Source organism: Tachypleus tridentatus, chromosome 1, assembly GCF_004210375.1.
Source record: "Tachypleus tridentatus isolate NWPU-2018 chromosome 1, ASM421037v1, whole genome shotgun sequence".
Classification (NCBI taxonomy): domain Eukaryota; kingdom Metazoa; phylum Arthropoda; class Merostomata; order Xiphosura; family Limulidae; genus Tachypleus; species Tachypleus tridentatus.
The window spans coordinates 28,648,475-28,674,834 of record NC_134825.1 but is presented as its reverse complement, the minus strand read 5'-3'; the positions used below and the strand labels follow the sequence as shown (position 1 = coordinate 28,674,834).

At 32.3% G+C, this 26,360-nt stretch overlaps 1 long non-coding RNA gene across 1 annotated transcript; it reads left to right on the top strand.

Moving 5' to 3' along the window:
- The first annotated feature begins 1,573 nt into the window (after positions 1–1,573).
- Positions 1,574–20,687, top strand: LOC143244965 (uncharacterized). Its single transcript, XR_013025405.1, has 4 exons — positions 1,574–1,920; positions 2,371–2,573; positions 10,849–10,948; positions 20,416–20,687. It is a non-coding gene; the product is annotated as an uncharacterized LOC143244965 (long non-coding RNA).
- The last annotated feature ends 5,673 nt before the right edge of the window (positions 20,688–26,360 follow it).

Sequence of the window (26,360 nt, the reverse complement as noted above, 5' to 3'; positions counted from 1 at the left end):
TTTAAACGTAGAACAGAGTTATGGTCTATAATTTATCCTATGCTTCTCTACCTTAAGTGGCTCGAGAAAGTCTGAAGGCTCGTAACACTAAAAACCTGGTCTTAATACCTCTGGTTATAAGACATGTTAAACAGAAAGCTGTACTATAAAAAGACATGCATCGTAAAACACAGATTACAAATTAAACAGAACTGAAGCATTGTTTGAAAGCAACTTTTTTTTTTTTTTTTTTTTTATCAGGTGGAAGAATTATGTTAATGAACCATAAAAGAATGAAAGTTTAAATGGTTGGTTTAAGCTAATCTCGTGATGAAATAGAACAAAGTTTAAATAAACTTTAGTTTTTCTAGAAACATTAAGATGACTAGTTCGTATACATTGTCAGACATAGTACATTGATAGAAAATACTCAGAAATAGGCCTAACAAGTACTTCATACGTACGATTTTTTTCCGAATGGCTTTATGCTGGAAAGTAATTTTATGCCAGCTTACATTATCATCATTTGTAACGAGTACAAATTCACGGTACATCCTTCTGTTAAAATGTGTTAACTTTCTATATACTGGAACGTATAAAACTCGTAGTATCATTTACCAGTCTAAGCAATTTTGTTAACTGACCGAGGCGCAGTTAAGTATTCCAAAGTTATCTTTGCACAACTAAACTTATTCCAGTTGTTGAGTAAACAGTTTAATAGTTATTCTCGTGTATTCCTGAAACCAGAACAAAATCAATTTTAAAGTTATTTTGTAGCTAAACGTTCAATGTTGAGCCCCATATAAACAGACTGACTAGTAAGTAGATAATGTAGACATTTGTAAATACTCAGTTCTATTTAAACTAGATGCACCTTTTTAAATGTATTCTTGAGTAAACATACGCTATTTTTGTGTGGCATATCCCCTCCACTTTCTGCTTTACTGCCAAAACTATTAAATTGTTGTCAAAACTTGACAGCTAGGGGATCAGGTCAGCATGTAGGAATTTTAACCTAATGTGAAGTGTTATACACTAATCTGTATATAAATTTGATATCGTAACGTCCTGACACAATCGAGATTAAAGACAGTTCATGGAAATTAATAAAATTACTTGCAGAAGCATTGTGAAGTGCAACTCTTGAATGCTAAACAGGATGGTTTAACGGTTTCCTTTATAAAATATCCAAGTTATAGAGCATGTATATATATGGTTATAAAGTTAACTACATATATAGCATGGTTATTACAAAATTCTAGGTTTACTTATAAACTTACATTCATTATAACTGAAAGAAATGTTAGTTTCTATCAAAACTTCAGCATTTCTCATACTTCAATATGAACAATAATGAAATGGCTTATTATTGATTAAGAGTTTCTCAAAACGTGTGACGTCTATCATGTAAAATTAGTTCAATAACCATCAAAAATCTTTAGTGAATGCAGAAATGTTGTCAATGTTATACTATTGATAAACGTTTGAAGAAATACTGATGTGCTGGAAAATCTCGATACTCGAAACCTATAACGCTTCATAGAGATCTTTCACATGAACAAACATCAATTTACTCTTACCATAACCTCGTCCCCAGACGGTTAATGATACTCTTTCAAGGCTGTTGCGTTCCCTAAAACCTGTTCACTTTTTTAACCTCCACTTACATCATTAAGGAATACTTGAGAACGTGCTCTGGAGATGACGGTAGTACTTGCCCCACCATTTTTGATGGGTACACGCTGTTAATATTTTAAGGCACTGATATGATATAATTGGTGGCTGGTGTATAATATTTCAACCCTTACTTAAACTGGTCGTCTCAGTGGAACAAATCACTTAAGTGATCTTATCTGTTGTCTTTAAGAAAGGGGTAACAATACTTTTGAAAGAATGAATGAAAACCTAAGAAAAGGGCAGTTTGGAAAGGTGGTCTTATAGGTAGGTGACTTGTGGTTAATTTTTGTTTTCTAGAATCTGTAGCTGATCCGAAACAATTCTTAAGTATAAAATTACACCTCATGTTTCTTCACCAAAATACTTGTTTTGCTTATATAGTTTGTAACATATTTTACACCTGTTGGAAGATAACTTAAATTTCGATTTTAAATTTTGTGGACTTACCCTCCGTATAAGCAGATATGATACTACAAAAGCTAGAATTAATAACATACCTATACTTAAAAGCGCATTTGATAGAATACAGAATTCTTGTTGCTCTCTCATCCCATGGTATACCTAAAAATAAAAATTTCTTTTGCAGCGTTAATCAGATTATGCTATTACGACAATGAAGGTTAGGTAAAAACAAAAGGATATCTCACATAATGTTAGTTGGCTATTACTGGTTCAAAAATTATATTTTACAGTTTTATCCTTTATTTTCTGTAGGAAAAAATAAAGAACTTTCGTCCTCTTACAAGTTTTTAACAAATCACATCAAAGCTACATTACGTGAAGAACACGGAAATGCAGATGTATGTCAACGTCCTGTTATAATTCCAAAGCGGTACGAAGCAAGTAAAACTACATCCTGTTATACGTCAGAAATAAGTGAAACTACACCCTGTTATACATCAGAAATAAGAAGCTAGGTGAGTACAAGTTTTGGTCTTAATACCATAAAAATTTGATTTTTTAATTTTAGTTACTTATCTAATATTTCTCAATTTTAATTTTAGATTTCGTAAATAAACGTTAAACTTCATCGCAAATTATTTTATTTACTTCAGCTGTCTTGTAGTTTCATCAGAACTAAGTTTTTTTTCATTCGAGCGCGATGTGAAACAAAACAAGGAGACGCTTACAACAGTCGCTTTAAGTTATATCAACGGGAAACCCTCCTACACTCGACGTTAACGATTCTTGATATCAATACGCGCTTGTTCCACTGTAGGTGTGGTCTATACATGGTGAATATATATTTAACTTTGAAGGTGATAGGTCAATAAAAACACTGTTTATATTGTGCTTACACTGATACATCACAGGCTGACGCTACGTCAGTGTTTTTTTGTTGCTTTTTAAATACATTTGATACTGAGCACAAAATAACACTAGTGTAAAACCTTCAACGGTTTTCAACTGTCTATATCTTTGACAGAAGTAGAAAATAACTTCAATTAGGGGCTTAGGTTTCGTCTTTACTATTAGTCATAGTTATTTAAAGTAGCCTGACGCGTACAGTGAGCAGTTCTGCTTCAAAAGATAGAACATCAATTTCTCCACACGGAATATTCGCTGAATTTTCTGTTATATGATGTACGTGGTTTAATTACCATGTTAGAGGAACTTTTTGCACACTGATTTCTTTAATGTGTAATTTAAAAATTGTACAGTCCAGTTAGAGTTTGGTAAGGTATCAAATGACTTACTCGATGTACTGAAACATCCGTAAAACACGTAAGCTTATACTAGTAATTTCTACTATAGTTCACCTTTGTTTAAAAGACAGAAAATCCTGTTTTTCAATCTCTCAATAACAAGTGATGTTAAACCCAAAGTCAAATGAAATTTTAGCGTTACAAGACGAACTCGCATTATTTTCGTGTTGTGATTAATGATTTTGAGTTTAAAATTAAAGTATCCAATGAACATTTCAATTCAATAAAATTAAATTATGCTTTCAAGTGTTTTGCCCATGACTATTACAGAGTCAAATACGTTTGTCTACAGAGATAATGTATACACAAGGTTATTGATTAGTTAAGAAAAATATGTGGCTATACTTAAGCAAAGCTGAATAACAAAGCATACAACTGTCGAATTCAAACTAAGGAAATCAAATATTAAAATCCTGCAGTTAGATGTATAATAAAACAAAGATACTAGTGATAAACAGGCCACATAAGTTAATGCTATCTTTGAATGATTCTAGACATACGCCAGTTGCTTAGAATTATTCGTTATTTATAGATCGTGTATTAATGGTAATGTCTGAATACCCTTGTTGTTATAAAAGTCATTGACATTTAATTCATCCTTGTTTAAAATATTTGAGTATTTTATAGTAATACTATGTGAATGAACAAGGACTCTGGAGATCCCAGCTGTATTTCCTCCGTACAAATACATCCATGTAAGTTATATAAAAGTTGAGCCTAATCGTCGTTTAATAAAACCAGAATTCGCACTATTGAAACTCAATTTGTAAATTTTATACGTTAAATGTTCTTGTGTTGAAGTAATAACACGCCGAACCTGATAGTCTCGTGTACGTCACTGTTAGCGTGACAAACTTCATGAACAGAAATGTTTTACTTGGAAATGTGAAGGTAATTCAAAACTGTTTTCAATACAGAACTTGGTTTAAAAACTTCCATTTCTGTGCATAATCAGAAGCACAAGTAATAATAATATGCCTTATTCTAAGATTGAGACTGTTCCAGGCTACGGTAAATTGTACATGACATTTATGTTACCAAAATAAATATCAAAAAATACTTTGATAGAAGAGAACTGTTTTAAAACAGTTTAGTCTGAGAATTTATTTTTCAAAACAAGTGCCTTGTCTAGTCCTTGATGTCTCAGTCGTTACAAATGCAGTTGTAATCATGAATTATTCATGATCATTTTACTTCACTGTAGTGTGAGCTAGTATCTACGTAGTGTTATAAGAACTGATACAATGACAGAAATAGGAGTGATTGAAACTTCACATGATTATGATAATGTTGAAATATGCAGTTGGTTTTCAACACATACATTTAAGCAGTTGAAACATTCCTAAAACCTGGATTATTTTTTATTTCATATTGCATACACATTAATCATTTCTCATATTTCGGTTTATAGAAACCACATCTTATTACACAGAATTTACATTTTTTTTAACAAGGGTAGAAAGAAATATCTTACGCTAACCAACCATTTTCTACCAAGTAGTGGAATAGAGGAAAATAACACTATTCTCAACAGTAATGTTTGTGTAGCCTGTCTCTGAAGAAATCCTATTTTAGCAATTACACGTTTTTAAACTCACATTTCCAGGACTGTAGAGAGGCCAAAAACACCCGTTTTGAAATGTTGACCACTTAATTCGTAAGAGACATGCTATTAATTTACAAAAAACAGAACTAATAGCACAGATTTTCCATTTCGTCATCGGGTCAATATTGTATATTCATAAAACGGAAAATACGATTTCCTTGAGTACAATTCATTAAAATTGTATTATTCATAAAACGTCAGTGCATTTCCACTTCTTTCCGAATGTAAATTTATTCGTTATATTTATACCTATTAGTTTGACCTGTGCATAAACAAAAGAACTGTTTCACTTAATATTAACTACTAAAATAGCTATTTTGTAAACGAATATTAAAATTATACCACGCGTGAAAATATATATTTCAGCGATAAAAATATAAAACAAGAGCATTTTCCCAACTTAATGTTATTCACTCAGACCCCACATAATTCATGAAATAACAAAACTTTACGTTAAAAACAAGTGAGAATCAAACAGAAAATAAGCTTTTTAAAACAGTTGTTCCTCTACATTAATTTAGCAAAGGACAAAAGAATAAAGTAATCAAATCTCATCCTTTATACGAGAAACGTTTATGGGAGAATTAACGTTTAAAAGGATGCTTTAATTTTATTTGAAAGATTTAATTTAAAGCAACTCAAGAGAACGAGAGTTAAAACAAAGCAACATTTGTAAAAACAAATGTTTAAACCATTGTTCCTATTGGTAAATATTTAAAAGTTAATTGGGCAGAAATATTACTGTACCCTTGAATGTAAAGTAGTTCACAAACTAAGAAACTACAAATAACTTGAAAAAATACACATGATAAAATAACGAGTTATCAAACGAACCTAAGTTACTGTGGTTAACGATAGAAGAAATTTGAATCGTCCAAAAAAATCGGGGATTGGCTGGTTTGTAATTAAGCAAAAATTTTTTACAACAGGCTATCCATTCTACCAACTACAGCTAACTAAATCTGATTTGTAGAGTTTTAAGTTCGCAGATATACCATTGTGCCTTTGGGGTGGCTCGTGGGTTACAGTTAGACAACTTAGAAAGCAACTTAAGGAAAAAGACACTGACAAACATAACCAAGGTCTTAGTGAACAAAGTGTAAGGAATTCGGTTTCCATTTTAAAAACCAGTGGAAATATTTCTCATTAATGGATTACTTTAATATTATTTGATTTTTTTAAGTTCTTGTAAAAACGTTTGAGCGATTCTTCCACACCAAAGTAAAATAAATGGTAGAATATATGCTTTTGTAATGAAACACGTCTTAATATGAAAATGAGCATGGTACTAAGAAAACATTTTAACCTCTTCATATTAAGTTTAGTATACAGAAAGTATTGACTACATGAGTATACATATTTTATTAATAATTTATCAAGACTTTCATATAACATTTTTGCATATGTAAATCTAATGTAACGATTTACATTAAAGTACCATTATTTTCGTGTCTGATAACAGATGTTGAGCTATATGCTCTGATACATTGTTAACGATCATCAGTTATTTTTTTAAAGCTATATTTGGCTACCCGCTGTGTCAACTACAAAATACAGAGCATTATTCTCTGTAGTGTAAAGTTCGTAAACTTACCAATATTACAACAGAGGAATCAAGTCATACTTGCAATGTTTACGTTTATAAAATGTTCTTAATGTTAAAACCTTCAGTTTTCTGTAAACTATTTCCAGTCAATGTTCGTGGGCCCAGGTGGACTCGACTTATTAATCGATAAATGAACATTAAATGTTAGTTTGTTTCTTTACTACTTAAAATGTTATAATTTAATACAAACTGGTTGAATTTAAAGCTTCAAAGAACAAACATGTTTGTGCTGCCCTCTATCGGAACTGATGTTTACAAGATATTTGGGATCCCTGAAGACCCAGGAAGACTAAAGCAAGATTAATTTACAATACAACATATTTGTAAGCAGTTCTGAATAATTTACGTTTTTGATTCGTGCAGAATTGCTTAGCTAACACCATCGTCAGTTTTAGTTTGAGCTATTAATAAAATAGTAATGTATACTCACCGCACATTTACAGTATTTATTAAATGTGTGAAAAATTACAAAATTTTAGCCGATCTGTATAGGTAACTAACAAAACAAGACCAAATCAGATCAAAAGTAAACATGAGTTTCTTTCAATTTGTATCGAAACAAGTTTTGTATTTTATGAGCTGTAGTTTGTCGTTTTTCCAAAAATCGCCATGACCTTCCTTTCTAACAGTAATTTGACCATAACAAAACGGTTTATTACGTTTGACAGGGTTGAAAAGCTTACTATTCCACTTATTCATTTAAAAATCACTCAATTATATTTAATAAAAAATTAATTTTGCCTATGGTTTAATATTTAGCAACATTGGATTTATAAAGCTTAATTTACTAACCTTAATAAAATAAATAGAATACGGAGGCGTAATCAGGGGTAATGACCCCAAGAAGGTCCATCTTCCCTGAAAAATCTAGGCATATTTATCACATTTTTCAGCTCTAATATTAAAGTCGTTTTATGCAAGTTAATAAAAATACTGCTATAAACTATTGCATTTTATTTGGTTTAGTGACCAATTTATTAAAAAGAAGTTAAAAATTTAAATCAATTTATCTTTAAATTGGCCACTTCAAAATTGAATGCCCCTCTCCCAAGTGGAAAACTTTGGCACTCCACTGAAATAGATACAGTGGTCATCCTTTCTTTATAAAATTAACTGTATAATCAAGTGGCATTTGAACTTAGTCAACACGTGCGACAGTTACATTCTGCCTTAAATTGTACTATTTATATGAGAGTTGAAACTAAACAAAGCAACATTCTTCTGTCCCCGCATGTCGTAATGCATGTGGTGCACGGGTAACGTTTTATATCGTACTAAACACTGGATAATGTTTCTGAAATTCTTACAATAGAAAAGTGTCCACTATAAAGCAACACATCTCCCTCCACAAAACACATACAAAATAATTATCTGATACAGGGATTCTCTTAGTAATTGACCAACAAACTGCCAACATGGATCTATAATGGAAGTATTTCCACAACTCAGATAAATTGTCTACAGGAGTAACAGCAGTCCAAGAAGGCGTAAAGCTATGCCTATACGTTAGCTTATTATTATTATTCCACAGATGCGGAATCAAGCTTAGGAAGACGGTAACTAACGCCATCTTCTCAGATAAAACTCAATTTCCCTTTTCCAGCGAAACAAGAACCTTACCTAAAATCAAGCAATTTAATAATTCTATATTTCTAGTAAGATGAGAATAACCTTAACACATCCAACCCTTTGGATTTTTATTTAGCGAAACATATTGATACCTAACGGTCTGTCAGTAAAGGTTGTGTTTACAAAGTGGTGCAAGGTATACTACGTATATAGAAAACTGCTGTTCTTACTAGAATTCTTTAAATTGTATACTTGTCTTATGCATAACATATGCGAGTTATTATCAGACGTCCCTGATGTTCTCCAAAATTTGTGCTATTTAATACAAATTAGTAGCAGATTTCATTAGCCTTTATTTTTAATGCTGTATAATTGGAAAGTTCTCTTTAGATTTTCTGCTAATTTTCATACTAATTTCTAAAGCACTACAATAAAACTTTCACTGTCACCTTTACAAATAACTCGCTAAATGAGTTAACAAAACATGTGGTCTGTGAAATTACTTATCGCTAACGACTCTTAAGTCATATCAACGCAAGTTTTGTTGTTTATTTTAAATAGAATGAAATATTTCAAGTTATGTTTTCAGACTAATTATTAAACATGATTATTCGTATATTTATTCCCTAAAGTTATAAATATCAACGCTTATGATTTCTGATTGTAATATATTTAAATATTATTCCTCAGAATATTTACTTCGTATCGAGTGTTTTAAAAGGTACTGTTACTGAGTTAAGCAATTTACACTCTCCTAGCCATTGACATCGAACCTCGAACTGTGGTGCTATGAAGTTTACAAATTAAACTGTAAGCCAGCAAGATAAAAGCGAAACTTTCAACTATGTGATATCTATAATATCTGAACTTTCAAAACGTACTGTATTGTGCGGCCAAAACAACCTGTGGAACACTTGACATGAGTGGATAGTTTAGCAATTTTCCACATTTTGTAGCTTGGACTGTGTTAATACAAAGATGTTTTCGGTTTATAAACGTTATTGGACCCTTGCTTTACATATTAAATAAAGAAATCCGTGGAGATGTATACAAGATATAAAAAATTTAGAATATTGATCGAATTTTTCTATTTTATTTTTTTTTTGCCACGAAAGTGCAGAAAATTTATATGGAAAAACATACTTAGATTTTATTTCACTCTTGCTACACACGTTGATCTTCCCATCCTACTAATTAGATGTCAAATTTGGTCATTTGTACGTCACATGTGCAGAATTATTGAACAAAACCGCTAAATTTTGACCAAAGATTCACGTGAGCTACCAGCGTGACGATTTTACAACTTTACCCAACAGTACATGTGAACTATTTTTAATTTGTCATTCTGATTGAAGATATTTAGAGCAGCAAACAATTTAAGGTGAAAGTATTAATGCAGAAACAAATATTGGTTATGCCAAGCAAACTAGATTAGTTTCTAGCTCAACTTTTTAAAAGAATCATACGCGTGGATGGTTATTGCTCATTATTCTTGCCAATACAATTTGCTAAATGTTATGAAGCTCCCCTACGTAGTGTTTACAGTCACGTATTAAGTGAAGAAATTAACGTAAGTAATGGTGCTTGATACGACTGAACCGAGTGCATGAGGGTAATGACAAGAAGCTGTTAATCTAGCTTCCATGGCGTTATTGTAGAGAAAATTACCTCTATTTTAAGGAAGAAAACTACCATCGTATAATGAATGTGGCTGATTCTGTTAAAGTCGTTCAGAATAATAAGATTGTAGTCTTAAAGCTAATGTTGGTTACTACTCTTATTTGGTGTGGTTTGTTGATAAAGTCATGTCACCTGATCAAAAATACCGTAAGTGTGAAAAAACTGAAGCGGCCAACAAAGAGGATTTAGTGTTCGGCTTAAAGGAATATAAATCAAAATTGACGGCCAAACTGAGCTACCCTTATGGAATTTAGACATTTTCTGCAAGTATTCATTCATCAGCTAACTAGGGTAGACTGCGTATATTGTTTTACCCATCCACTATCACGTCCAAAGATGACCAAAAAATGTGCCTACTAACATGTAACCGACAATATTTCGTTTTGCAGCTGGATAACCGAACTAAAGAAAATTATGGTAAAATGCAAGATATCTTATGTAACACATGCTAAAGTAATAATATATTAAACGGTGAAAATAACATTTATTTTGCTGCAAACAGATAAAGCATTATTACGAATGTTGGCTAATAAATGGTTAGTTACATTTGTATAGGCATTCTCCTTTTTCGATACGAATGTTGGTATCACGGTTTTTAGTTTGTCCAAACGTAAAATACAAAACTTGTATGTTTATCTATGGACACTTCTCTCCGAACGCAAAAACAAACTAATTTAGGATCACTTCAACCGTAACGACGTGATGTGGTAACTGCTTTACCAAACTCATGATAATATAATTATCATAAAAGTATGTTTCTTTCCTTACAATATGTTAAAATTTAACAGATGGACAAAAACAACAATACTGAACTGATTTGATGTTTCGACTTAGGACACTACATTATTTAATACAATATTAGCATGGATTATTAGTGCGAGACATCTTTCAAAACTAACTATATAACTGCCCACATCCATATTATAAAGCTTGTTTAAGAATAGTTGACGGATTAACAAATTTTTAAGTTTGTATTATATTAAACAGAACTACTATTACTAAGGAAATCTGTCTTTTTTCCTAAGGAAGATGAGGACCGTTCAGACATTTTTACGTCAATATTTATAGTAAACCTCAAAAGGTTGAACGTATCCATTAACGAGTATTTAAGGATTCAACTAACAGGTATTGCACATTTTGATTCATTATCCATTAAAAAAGTTTTAAGTTGTGTTACTTCCTGCTCTAGAATCTATTGTTTTAACTATCAAAAAGGTATGGTGATAAGTTACTATATTTTAGTAAAATGTAAATATTGTACTTAAAATATTCAGACTTTATAAAACCAAAACCCAAGTAATTTAGGCGTAGTTTGTGGGTTATTCTACAATACACTTTAACGTTGTCATGACTTGCTTGAAATTGATCAAATCAGCAAAACGTTGTATTTGAAGCAAATAGTTTTTTTAGTCCATTTTCACGTACAACCATATTAAATTACGATGAGCTGGATGCAGTTAGATGGATATATTAACCAGCTATATAAATATTTTGTATAAATATTTCAAAGTTTTGAAAGAAAATGTATCAAGTTTCAAAAACTATGAAACGAAAGTGAGTTTCTTATGGATCCTTCTTGCCTTTTGTTCAAAATGAAAGATTCATGTAAATATAATTATCATTCTCTCGCCACATAAACCTAAAACTCAATATAAAAAAACAATACAAACTCGAAATTACGAAAATTATTGATACTAAAAAACGAAAATTCTATTGTCGTAACTACTTCTAGTCGTTACGGTTTACATAATTATTAGAAGTTAGCAGTAAGTAAAAATCAAACTTTGGTAAACTTTAGTAAACAAGGTTTTCACACACGAAAACCAGATTTTATGATGAAGTATATTCAATACTTTAATAAGCGGTTCTGAATGGGTTAAGCGTTAGAAAATGAAATTTAGTAAACAATGGGATAAAAATACCGATTGTGAAATAATGACCAAAATAAAGAACTTTTATTTCCATAATTATTCGAAATGCATTAAGACATGGCGAGATGTAAACCAGAAACTATCTTATGGTCCTGTAGCTGTTCTTATCTGTATTATATGAGACGAGGATAGGAGCTATACTAAACATTTGGGTTGGGCTTGTATAGTAATATCTTAACATTGTTGTATTCATGTACAAACGTAATATGTTGTGGAATGCCAACTTCAAGAACAGTTTTACCAACTCCCCGTTGGTTTATGTATTCTTAATTTTTTTCTTTAAAAATATTTTAATTTTTTTGAGCAACCACCTTCCTACATCTGGCTGCAGACAGCAAAAAGGTGATAAAGATGTGGGGTATTGTTGTAGGCTAAAGCACCCCATCTGTCCCTCCCCTCGTAGTTTCTCTTATTTTATGCTGTAACACCTGCGAAACTAAATTTAAAAAACAATTTGAGTCATACCTTCCCACCACTATTTCAATAAGCAGGACACGTTACATAACTACACTTTATAGTGTGTTCCTTAGGTGGTATGTTTGTCTTGTAGGTGCGATTTTTGTTTCTTTTTTACGTTCTAAATAAAATTACAGTTAATTTATCTGAGGTTTGGATATGTTGTGATAAATTCGTGCTAGTCTTTCTAATCAAATGTTTTTGTTAATTTTATGATGTATCAATCAAGCTTTCCGTTGGGTATTTCGGTAGTTAAAGGAAAGCAAATCAGTCTTGATAAGAAGTTCATGGACCAGGCGGAAGTCGACAGACAGTTCTTGAGGCTCCAGACAGTCTACGCAAATTCCTTTCGCGACGTGCACATTCTACACGACCATCTTACTGTCGTCCATCATAAATGTAGTAAAAAAAGTATCATTACAACCGGTAACCAAAAGCAATACGAAGTAGATATGAAAACGGCTATCTGATAAATAATAATAATTCTCAACGTGATGGTTCACAATAGAGCACTGACCTCCAGTTACTCACAAATAAACACGAAAAACTAGTCACTTGGTAAAATCATGTTTCTTAGCTTTTTCTTGGTCATTTTCGGGGATATTGACATCAACCCTTAATGACGAAAAATAAAAACAAATGTTGATGATCACTGATTTAATAACACAGTCCTGCATGGTTTGTCTTGAAATGTTTACATGTTCTACTGTAATTCCTGTACGTTGAATCCGAAAATGATAACCATTTTTCTCCATCACGTATAGATTTTTCATAAACGCCATACGTACTTTTACACAAATGAATCACTTTCTTTGAAATCGGATCACATTTTGTAATGTTTAAAATGTTGACATCAACTAGCTATAGATTTCTCTAGACCAATCTTGACGTTAAAATATTATCCATCGTTCTAGAATCTTCCTATAAACAAACTTTGTGGTAAACGAAATCATTTGATAAAGCTAGTTTTCTTCTTTTGGATTTGTAAGAACTTATTCGATAGGAAAAAAATACTTTGAAATCTGCGTGGATGAATTATGGAAAAGTGTTCGTTTTTTTAATTTCGCGCAAAGCTACAAAGGCTATCTGCGCTAACCACCCCTAGTTTAGCAGTGAAAGACTAGATGGAAGGCAGCTAGTCATCACCACCCATCGCCAATTCATGGGCTACTCTTACCAACGAATAGTGGGATTGAATGTTACATTATAAAACTCCCACGGCTGAAGGGGCGAACACGTTTGGTGTGTTGGGAATTCTAACCCACGACTTTCAAAATTCGAATCGGAAATGCTACCGTCGTGGAAAGTTATACAAAGTACATTGAGTGAACTATTTATATTAACCTATTTCACAATTTATATTGAAAATTTGATGTTTCATTCATAGTAATTATGACTAAGAGGTTTCTATGTTAATGTTTCTCGAAGAACTGAGCTTTTGTGAAATCATGGATTTCCTAATAAGGTAGCGTTCCAAAAAAAGGTTACATAATTGCATTTCTTATTTTAATTCATTCTCAGTAACCCGGTATTCCTATAAAGACCGCACTTGGCTAATAAATATTTCTAGTTATGGTCATTCTTATCAACTCGGACATCATGCCACAGTGAAATAATTTTATTTACGTATTCGTGTTTCTTGGTCATTAACTTTCAGTCACGACGAAATAGATTATAAATATCAGGTGGCTACTCAAATTTGTTTTTAATTAAACATTGAAGTCGGGGTTCTTGAAAGTTAAGTTATTGAAAGACAGGGGAAACAGCGCGAGATCGATATTCTGGGCGTGGACAAAATTTCGCAACATAGCATTTTCAGCATGTTGTAAGATTACCAGAAATAAACAGCTAAAACATTGCGCAGAATTTGGCAAACCATGAGTAGTAGTTCGGCACGTAAATATAAACTGCAGCATAGAAGTATTACATAAAAACGGTTATTTTTTAATTTCGCGCAAAGCTACACGAGGGCTATCTGCGCTAGCCGTCCCTAATTTAGCAGTGTAAGACTATAATTTAGCAGTGTAAGACTAGAGGGAAAGCAGCTAGTGATCACCATCCACCGCCAACTCTAGGGCTTCTTTTACCAACGAATAGTGGGTTGACCGTCACATTATACCGCCCCACATCTGAAATGGCGAGCATATTTGGTGCGACCGAGATTCGAACCCGCGACCCTCGGATTACGAGTCGATCGCCTTACCCCACCTGGCCATACGGGCCGTATCAAAAACTGATGTGATAGATACTGCATCTGAAGAAACTATTTAATAGATATTCAGTCAATGCGAGTTGAGTACAGGTTATGTTTTTAAAACAAACAGAGGCTGCGGTTTAAGTTAGGCTAAATCCATACGCCAGAGAATGGGGTCAAAGTGCCATTTTAAAAATTTATCAGTTGATAATTCGGTTTTGTTTTTATCTACATATTAAATGCATAGAGAAATAAAATGATTCCAGCATCATAAAATGTTTAATATCAGTTCATGGGTGTGAATATAAGAATGTCAGTGTTTACAAAATAAAAACGTGGATAATAAGATCTTTGCGGATAAACCTACAATAGTTTCTTCTCACCAACATAAGCCGAAGAAAGGAATTTGTTCTTCCCAGAATGTTATAACCTATGATACACAAACTTACAAAACCATACACCTAAATATGTGCATCTCCTGCAAATGATTGCTTGTGAAACTTTTCACTTTTGAAGCTGGAATTTAACTTTTCCTCTTCAGTGATTTGTTTTATTTAAATGAAATAAGTATACAAATACAGGATTTTTCTATGAATTAATACTGAAGACATTAAAATATTTTAGGCTAAATATTTTTTAACCAATTGAGTAATTTAACTTAAAATTACTGACTGTCGTAGAAACTTTAACCGAGTCTTTCACTTTAGAATGTTCGTTGAATATTTCAACGATTTGTCAAGATAATTCAGGATGTTTCTTTTAAAATGTATTTAGATGGATACATGTTCGATTTGAAAAAAACGAAAACTAGTTCAAGCACATTTGGAAATGTAAAGGTCGAGACAAGTGGAGTTGCATATTACTGTACATCTTTAAGACATGTTTATAACAATAAACTGATCACAACACATTAAAGAAATAAAGATATTCGATAAACTACACTTCATTGAATCTCGGTCACAAACAACGTTATTTCGGGATTTTTTTACATTACCTCTGAATATTGAAATATAGAACGTGCATTTTTCTTAACGTTTCGCATTTATATCATTAATATTTTTTCATAAAATAATCATTGCCTAAACAAATATGTTCACACTTGTTCGCCTCTTGAACTTTATTAAGGAATAAAACATTTAGTCTTCTAATTACGAGATAAACGTTTTCTTGTTTATGATTAAATTAATTAACATTCACATAAACAGAAATCACACCAAATTATTCATTACGATAATTAAATACAGCTAAGACTTTCAAAATTAATGATAGTTTAATGTAGCATCTACTTTCACAAAACGATGGCACACATACCATACTTTGAAAATTAACTATAAAAGAAACATTTAGGGATGAGAACCATTTTATGAACTCAAATTAAAATCTACGTGTTTGTTGCAGAATTTCGCGTAAGTTCAGATGAAGGATATCTATGTTAATCATCCCTGACTTTAAAGTAACAGACTACAAGTGGCAAGGCTGTCAACATCATCCACTACCAACTGTTAGTATGCTGTTGTCAGATTAATTAGCGAAGTTTGACCGTCAACTTCATTAATAACATGGAATGCCTTTAGTTTTTTTTTGTGAGGGGCGGCAGGAGGGGGATGTGAAGAGTAACGTTAACTATATTGTCACGTATACGGGTTGTGAGATTAACATTCTGTAAATTTGGGGCCTTGGAATATTTTCAAACGTACATGAATCAAGGAAAAATGTCAATCTGAACATTTTGTTTACAATTTCACACGTTGTAGAGGTTAAATTCATGTGGTGATTGGCATCAATGACCTTTCCATACGTTACCTATCACGCATTATGCTATTTTTGCCATACGTAACTTTACACTGTGTTTGGATATTTAATATTAACTTTCCTTGCTGAATTGACTGACTTTTCCGAGACGTGTTTGCCCCACCGCTCAAATATCCCTCGATTTGCGGTTATATCACATTCACAGTTGAAATACTTCATTGGCTGTTTATCGTATTTGACTAAGATTTAAAATAACTTTTTTAACGAGTTTAAAACAATTTACAATGATTTCTGTTACCAAATATGCGCGTTGAGTTGAAAATCGAAATATGATAGGTTGTTCATTAATAATCATGAAAAAGGAAAAATACAAAGGCTGGTAGATATTTTTACACTGAAGTTCTATGATATTTAATACGACCTTACACCTACCCTTCTACAATATTTAATGTATGTCTAAATAACTGAATAACCATCGGTATACGTCAGTGAACAAGTGTCCAGAAACAAAGATTTCTGGGAACGATTTGTTGCTTTAAAATCTTCATACCAGGTACAAAACTTACAAGACTTCAAGTCTACGTTAGTTGTCGTGAACAGTTGCTGTCAAACATATTTCAAGTACTTTTCTTTTAATACGAAATTGCGCTATCAAGAAGTTTTCTAAACTAAATGGTAGGATATTTTACTAGAATATTTTATGCTGTACTCTGAACTGTTATTAATTGTTAAGTAGAATCGAAGTAGAACTAAACAAAATGCAAGATTCTCATTTGCAAGATCTTGCAAGCGACTTCAATAACTACATAGCATACATGTAGAAGTTTAACAGAAAAATTTGATTACTAGTTGCAAATAACCACGAAAGAATGAATAAGTTTAAAAGGATGGAATTGAGTGTTTACATATTAAATAAGATTTATTAATCCCATATTTTGGGAATACAAATGGAAAAAACTATTCAATGGTTTGTTTGAATGTGTGCGATGTGGTTCTAATGTCTATAAAATTAGAATCAGATTTAATGAAAAATCGAACAAACTTACGTCATTTAAACTCAATATTTCGTTGTAATTTTTTTAAATTTACTAATTTAGAACAAATAGGTAATAAAAATGGTAGTGTAAGTAGAAACAGACATTTACAAATGTTAGTTTTCTTCATAATAGAAAAAGTACATTTCGTCAGAATGAATACTGGTTTAATTTAAATACGATATTTTATAACATGCTAGAAGGTATGAAAATATTTTTACTAAAACTAAACATTACTGAAGTTTATTTTGATTATCTTTAAAATAAACAGCAGAGTATAGTAAGGAAGAGACGTAATTAAAAACAGCAAACCGACCTACAAACATTAAAAATTGCAGACAAATTGTTCTTTGAGAGAAGAATTTGAATGTATATAAAAGAAATCTAAGTGGAATATAATTTACTGAACACGTTGTGTGAAACGAGACTGCAGTTCACAGAATATTTAGTACTCACGTACAAAACATTTATTGCCATCACGGAGAAAATAACCGAAACAGATTATAATACCGATTGTCACAGAACTACGGCGGTTTTACGTGTTTACCGTAATTCCTATACCCTGAATACGAAAATGATATCCATTTTTCTCCATGTACAGATTTTTCACAAAACGTATAGTTTTAGATTAGCACATGCTGTGTTTAAAATGTTTACAACCACTTGCTATTGATTCCTCTAGACCAGGGGTGCGAGATAGCGTTCCAGGAGGTGCGAGAACATTAAAATTTTTTAGGGGTGCGGGACAAAAAAGGTTGGGAACCACCGCTTTAGACCAATCGCTCCGTGAGTCATATCGATTGTTCTAGATAAGAACCACGATAAACATACCACCATTAGTATTTGAACTGTTAACATGCCACATGACGCGCCATATCTGGATAGTACTGTTAACATGCCACATGACGCGCCATATCTGGATTGTAGTCGTGTGAGCACTTGACGTTTTTTTTCTTTCTTTCCAATACTATTTATTCATCACTATTGGAACAAGAAGTTGTTTGACCCAAAGATATTCCGTTGTATTTGGATCCATTTTTCTTCTCAATTTGAAAAAGAAAATTTTGAAACCCGCATAAATGAATTATGAAAATTCCATTAAACTTAAAAACTTGAAATTCGTAAGCCTGTATGTGTGTGGGGATTTATTACAAGACCTTTTATTTGATACGTTCATTATATTCAAGACTAAGCTGTTAGGCATTCATTGGATATACGTCATGTTTATTCGGCCTGAATGCCAGACGTTTATTGTAAATCATGTTAATTTTTTTGTCTTGTAAGAAAACTAAACAAAGAACCTTCATTGAATACTCGCGACACTTTTTATAGGCGCTATAAGTACCACATTTTATAAAATATTTAGGTAATAGTTGCTGGAATTTTACATCACATTTACTGGATATACGACTTTTATACAAGTTACACATCGCATAATGTTTGAAACTATGTACCATAAAGTTTTAAGTTAACTATGGTAAAATTTAGTCAGTTCCGTTTATTTTGCAACCAAAGTCTATACATGGGGAACTTCCTGTTGCACCACAATTTATTGGACAAGTAAAAAGCAGTATGAAATATGTTATTAACAGCGATACATTAGGAAATGTACACAACTTTGTATATGCATTCTGTAAGATCTCTTACAGATAAAAAACGAGTACCGATGTCGGAAATTGCAGAGATGGCTAAAGTCACAGTTAAGATAATTACGTTCTGCCGAAACGTTAACTATAGCACTTAGTAATGCATTTATATATCTGATTTTACTAATTAGTGCTCTTTCTATCCAGTGTATTCTTGTGTTAATATATTTATTAGATTATGTTTAGGTATTATAAGGCCTATAAAGTACAGTTCAGGAAGTTTGAAAACTCCTTAAAATAATTTACTTTTATTGTATTCGAGGTAATATCTACCTTTAAATGTTACAAAAGTATATAGGAGTATCGCTCCCTAAACTGAAGGTTATATAAATCTAGATAGAGATAAAATTAGAGAACAAGTAATATAACCCTAATTATTTCTATATCACAATTGCTCATGTATTCCTTAAAAGTACGAAAATGATAACACATCTGAAAACAAATTCAGTATAAAATGTTCTTGTATAGACTATTTTAATTTAGTCATGTTCATATACATGCATTCTTACCTAAAGTAAAATGTAAATCGAAATTGTGAAACATCGTTTTGGACAAAGTATATATATAATAAAGTATTCGACTATGGTTCTTTGAGCAGATTCTATATTTAACAAATAAAATCCTGGAAAACACCAGACACAAAAGCCTCGGAACATTTATAAAAGAAAATCGTCTGAGGAGACCTAATCGCGAGATATTATTCCGAAAAGATTTAATGTGATGAACCTGATTTCTAACATCGACATTTTTCAGAACAGTACTAGAAAGAGCAGGTTCGTTTCTTCCAGTGGTGATAAAAACGAACTTAAGTAAAATTATAATCAGGTTTAAACAATTCAGAACAGTAGTAATTAGAAAACACGAGATTTGAGTATTTTACTATCATACAGTAATTAGATACGTTCTTTAGATCAGTTCTAATCAAACACTGTCTCAACTAATCGAAATAGAACCTCTGGTACAATTTAAGTGCTGACATGTTTCACAACGTTACTAATGTTTTCCTTTATGAGAGCAATTATAATCAGCGACAAGTCCTTTAAGACATTTCTTAGAACACATTTTAGAACAAATAATCATAGCTTATTCGAAAATTCTACTATGGAGAAGCTTTATGTTTATCAAGTACAAGCAGTTGGTTGTTTTGAAATATATTGAGGTTTTATTACAAATTTAACACGAATCATCTTAACAGCAAAAAACTTTCGGATCAATTCTAATTGGAACTACTGTTTTATGATCAGTTTTTGTTGGTAAACTTCACCATAGTTAGTCTATTGATAATTGAAAACCAAATCTGACAGAATGACGGTGGTTTTATTTAACCCTTGAACGTCGGCCATCAAATGATGCTGCTACCTACAATATTACAGCTGTTTAAGGGTTACATAAAGCAAAATTTTATATTAAGCATCGTATATTTTAAGACATAATGAATGGTTTGTATAATGATTATACTATAACCCATCATGTTCTTAAATTAGTTTGTCATATTTAAGTTTGAAAACTAATATTTTTACGTAAAGTAGTTTAAGAAATTCTTAGCGATATATTAACATTTTAATTCATATCTGAAAAGTACTTCCAGTTTCCTGCCGACGATGATTTACGGGAGCTTTTATTTGAATGGAATATTACGTTCAACAAAAGTTTATTTCGTCATCCAGTCAACGGCTCAAAGGAATTCGAACCAGATTCGGCGGTGCAAATTACTCTGAATAGATAAAGGATTTATTCACGAGAGAATTTTTATTAGTCTGGCTTATCGTTGATCTCTACACTAGAAAAAAAAATCACCATTCATTATTACTAATGTAAGATTATATAACGAATAACCTCTTTATTAAATGTTACTTCAAAGAATATATCTGTTGGTGACTCAAGTCTATCTTTAAAATAGAAGTTACTGGAAATAAAAAATATAGATGTTAACAAAATAAAAATTAGTACTAATTACACAATAAGTTTTTCAGAGTTTGTGGTTGCAGATTACATTTAAAGAACGACTTTTCAATGATCAAAAGACTATAAAAACAGTTGTTTTAACCTTCAAAATTTAACAGACCCTCACGAACCAGCGGGAAACTGTTGAATAAACTACCTAATCCGGTTTTTCTTAATTCAAACTGAAATATCCGATACATTTTTGTTAAGAAGGCATTTCTCTCACTCGTTTAGCGTTATGGATGCGAAAATTATTTAAAGTTGTAAGGTAACTGAAATATCTTAGGGTATCACGAGCTTGAAGACCTACCACAAGAAGCATACAAATATCCAAATGACAAATATTAAGAACCACCTCGGTAGATACTAAGCATCAAGTCGTGTCTGTAGCTGCTTTCAAAGTGTTCGTCTGTTCAGCTCACTGCTGACTCTCGTGATATTTCGACTTTCCCTACCGAATCGCAACTGAAATTGTTCACATGTCAATTGAAAGCTAAACATAAAAAGGTAATGGTAGAAGAATAAAAGATTGACAATAATGCTGAAAATATGGTTTTGATATAAATTGAATTTACTCCCAGTGGGCAGACCTTAATACTAGCTAGTATGGAGTCGTGAACTTAAAATTGCCAGTTAACAATCTAAAATTCCTCTTGAGAAGATGTGTCCAAAACTACCCTCTTTGAGAGTTTTCGAATGGAATTTACTTTTAATATTCAACGAAGTGCACTACAAATACACCTTTGGCTCCTGAGAGACGTGTTAAACAATTATAATATAATTTGACGTATTGCCCCCCGCTAGTACAGCGGTATGTCTCCGGATTTACAACGCTAAAATCAGGGGTTCGATTCCCCTCGGTGGGCTGAGCAGATAGCCTTTGTGGCTTTGCTAAAAGAAAAACACATTTGACGTATTACGTCTGGAAGATCAGTTTTAAAATTCTCAAAGGGAAAATCTTTTCATTAATTGTAGATAACGAACTTGTATCTGGTTCTCAGTGATGTCGAGAAAACCCACTTGTAGAGCAATATATATGCAAAAACGGCTCGTTTGGGTTGAGAAAATATTTTACGTAGAAGAGCGAACAACGTTTCGACCTTCTTCGGTCAGTTTCTTTGTGAACCTGTTGTTACTAAAACGGTTGTGATACCAAAAAAGTTCCATAAAACTACTTTAAGATTCTTTGTAGTTCTCTTTAAGATTGAATCCCTCTTTCTCCTATTTTGTTTAGGAAAGAATACAAGTGTTACTAGTTGGACTGGAGGAAAAATGACTAAATTTATGTGGATGTAAAATATCCCGAATATACGTTCCATCTCAAAGCAGAAATATTGAGTAGCTATATATTCTAGATATACAAATATATCCAATGTTTTTGAAAACGTTTCTTGTTTTTAAGAAAAATTTTCATTCCAAGAATTATTTGGGGCATGTAGTATTATAGCTATCTCATAGTAAGATAAGTTTTTAAAAGTTGCAATGACACCATGCAACTCATTTGGCTCACAAACTATAAAAAAAATGAACATTTTATCAGTGTTTGGTAAATGTGTATCGTACAAAGTTTCTTTCAGTGAAATATTAATTTCAGTACAATAATTTAATATCACTAGCCGTTAAATCAATACCATCTCTATGCATTACCCCGCATCTGGTTAATACACGTTATGATCTTATTTTGTCATATCGTACTTTATTCGTGAACAAAGACGATTATTACAGGAAAACTTAAATTACTAAAATATTTAAAATCGAAGAACCACGTGCTTGCATAGTGCAAGTACAAATATTCGATGATCATGACACATACAAAACACGATTATAATGTGTTTTTAAAATAACTTTTAGTTTTATACACATATGTATAGGATAACGTCTAATATTAAAGTTAGTAGAATAATTTCAGTAAAAATTGGTAGTTATTAGACATGTATTACTCACCGCTCTTTAGAGCTACGACCTTCAAGGTGAAAATTAGCCACACCAAACAGATCATCGTAAAGCAGCATGGGAAAACGAAGAAACTCTGAAAGTTTTTGTGTTCGTGCTTTATCAGTGGAAAATATCTGTTGATTTTCTAAACCAATTTCCAGCTAAAGTTTTTCCAGCGGCGTTGTTCGAACTTGGAACAGGGTATTTTTAAATGCATTCAGATTTTCCGTTATTGAGTTCGTTCAAAATAAGAAAATGGTATTTTAATAACTTCAATACAATGCATAAGCGTTGTTCGTTTCCGGAGGGAATATCGTATCACCAGGATTTACCAGAGCTTAGATTTATGAATAAATCGACGAATTATTTTCTGGACAATTCCTTCACCTCTGTTAAGAGAAGAATAACTGGGGCATTATATTTTCTTGGTGGGTCTTTTCCTGGTGATAACACCCTGCTACCTCAAAACCTTCCTATAATACTACTGACAAAACACCATGACAGCTTCTAACTTGCCACCGTGTGTGGCTTACACCAGATTGAGGCAGTGAGCTATATAATACAGCAGCGCCTCCTTTGAAAGGTATAACTCATCGATTCAACCATGTGCTAAAGTGTACAAGGGTCTAGAGACTATTTTTATCAAGATCCAAAATAAAGCGGCACATTGAACGATAAATGTAGAACCAGAATATGAAAAATGTTGAGGGAAAAATGAAGTCAAATGCATTAATTAAACAAAATTTAAAAAATTAAAAATATTTAATGTGGAAAAAATTAATATTTCTCTTAGTAGTAGAGACCTCTATAAACTATTTGTTACATAGGTGTAATTGATATTTTTTATTCCTATAACTTATTGATACGTTAAATTAGGTTTATCTAACGATTAGTTTTATATCAATTTATGTTGGATAGCATTTTGAATATTGCTATTTACACTAATGTGAAGCTATGTGTTAAACTTGTGACTAAACACGAGATACACAGAATCCAACAAAATTTCACTTGCGATACTTGTTAATCGCAAAGGTAACTCCTGGTGTAGTAAAGATGTAGCTACCAGGAGTGAGCTTTGCGTCTCCCACCACAGGTATCGAAACCCGAAGTTTAGAAACGTAAGCCTATCAAGGCACTGGGAGAAAGATTAAATACAGTTTTATTTTAAAGAATCGAGAATGATTTGAAATCATGGAAATGTTTGAATAATTCACTGAAACTTGGAAAGTGATTTGTATAAGTTATGGAGGGTTAATTCTATGTTATGTCAAACAGGTTGAAAGTTCATAAGTACTATATTGTTTGCTTCGTTGGCTCCACGGTAATTGCAAGATGGCTTGAGTGTGCTTTTCGCTATTTAGGTTTAGAGAATACGATCAAACAGAAAATGTGTCTCTACTACACATACGGTATTAAATGTCATTTTTGTTTGGCGTCGGCTCCACACAACAACGAAAGACATTAAGACACCAGAAAAAACAGATGGAAAACTGTATATATTTATCTATCTATCTATGTGTATATTTAGAGATAAAAGAGAGAGATTTCTTAAAGAAACTTCCAATACTCATTCAATTATTATTGCATAATTTATAAAATCACTTTATGAAAACTTCTTAATCACGTGTTTGTTTGTTTGTTTTGAATTTCGCGCAAAGCTACACGATGACTATCTGCTCTAGTCGTTCTTAATTTAGAAGTGTAAAACTAGAGGGTAAGCAGCTAGTAATCACCTCCCACCGCCAAGTCTTTGACTACTTTTTTAGCAACAAATAGCCGGATTGACCACAACTTTATAACGCCACAACGGCTGAAAGGGCAAACATGTTTGGTGCGACGGTAATCCGAACGCCCGACTTTCAGATTACGAGTCGCCCGCTCTAACTACCTGGCCATGCCAGGCCCTCTCAATCATGTGTCTCGAATTCAAGGTAAAACAAATATAAAGACAAAACTAAATTCAAGGAATTATATGTTGGTTTCTAGAATTCAACAGCTATAGAATTATAATTGGTGAATTCTAGTCTAGATTGATTGATTGTTTGGAATTAAGCATAAAGCTACACAACAGGCTATCTTTGTTTCCACAGCCACATAGCACTGCGCCACTGGAGGGCGTTATACATGTAGAAGATCATACATTAGTATATTCATTTTTACATCGTCAGAGTTACATTCATAAATAACATTATACACTAGTATCGTTAATTCTACATTCATATAATTACACACGTGTATTGTTAGTCTCACATTCATACGAATATAGTTGTTATTATCACTTCTTTGTTGTTGTAATCCCATGCAAATTTGTAAAAATTACTTTTCAGTGTGGGATCTAGTGATAAAGCGTCAACGTGTGAATCAATGTGAAGAGTGAACTGTGTTTTACATAACGGTAGGAACAACTTTCACAACTGATTAGGGTTTTATTATCCACGTCAGCAGAAGTTAATTGAAATTGATTAGAGATGTTTTACATGTGAGCTTCTGAAGAACCATTTCACATGACGTGTTGTTCTCTGTACTGATGCTTCCTTCTCAGACGTCTCATTCTAAAACTCTTGTTAATAAATTATTAACAGTTATCTATTTTGAAATAAAACAAATTTCCAGCATTTCTATTGTTCTGTGATTAATTATTTGCGGATAAGAGAGCACACGTTAACTACACATCAAAATCAATGTTTATTAAAATGTCTACAATTTTTTATCTTTATTAATAACTTATTACATTTTAAATTTTCAATCAAATAACATTTAATATTACTTTTCTCAATACCATAGGTTTCCTTTGATAAATTTGTATCAAAACGTGATTGGTTTGATGAGTTTAAAAATAAAGTAGATTTGAAAAGAAGTGTTTCCTAAGCTCTCATGTGGTCAGGTGGTTAAGGCATGCATTAGCCTCGTAATCCGAGGGTCGCGAGTTTGAATCTTCGTCGCACCAAACATGCTGTCTTTTCAGCCGAAGGGGCGTTATAATATGATAATCAATTCCACTATTCGTTGGTAAAAGAGTTGCCCAAGAGTTGGCGGTAGATGGTGATGACTAGCTGCCTTCCCTCTAGTCTCACACAGCTAAATTAGGGACAGTTAGATCAAATAGCTCTCGTGTAGCTTTGCGCGAAATTCAAAATAAAACGTTTATGTACTAGGCGTAATTTTTAAATTAGACCACAAACAGACATACTGTTAGTAACGTTATAGAGCTAATGTTTAAAAAGTTTAAAGTGCTGAACTGATGTTAATTAATAAACATTATTTTGATATGTTATCTTAAAAGATAAAGGGAAATAAACGTGTTTTTTTTACGACAAAGTATATTTTATCATTTATACAATCGAAAGGGTTGAAAATTTGTTTGGTTTGTTTTGAATTTCGCGAAAACCTATACGAGGGTTATATACGCTAGCCGTCCCTAATTTAGCAGTGTGAGACTAGAGGGAAGTCTAGTCATCATCACCTACCGCCAACTATTGGGCTACTCTTTTACCAACGAATAGTGGGATTGACCGTCACATTATAATGCCCCCACGGCTGAAAGATTGAGCATGTTTGGTGCGACGAGGATTCGAACTCGCGCCCGTCGGATTACGAGTCAAGTGCCTTAACCACCTGTCCATCGCAGGCCTTGAAAATTTGTAT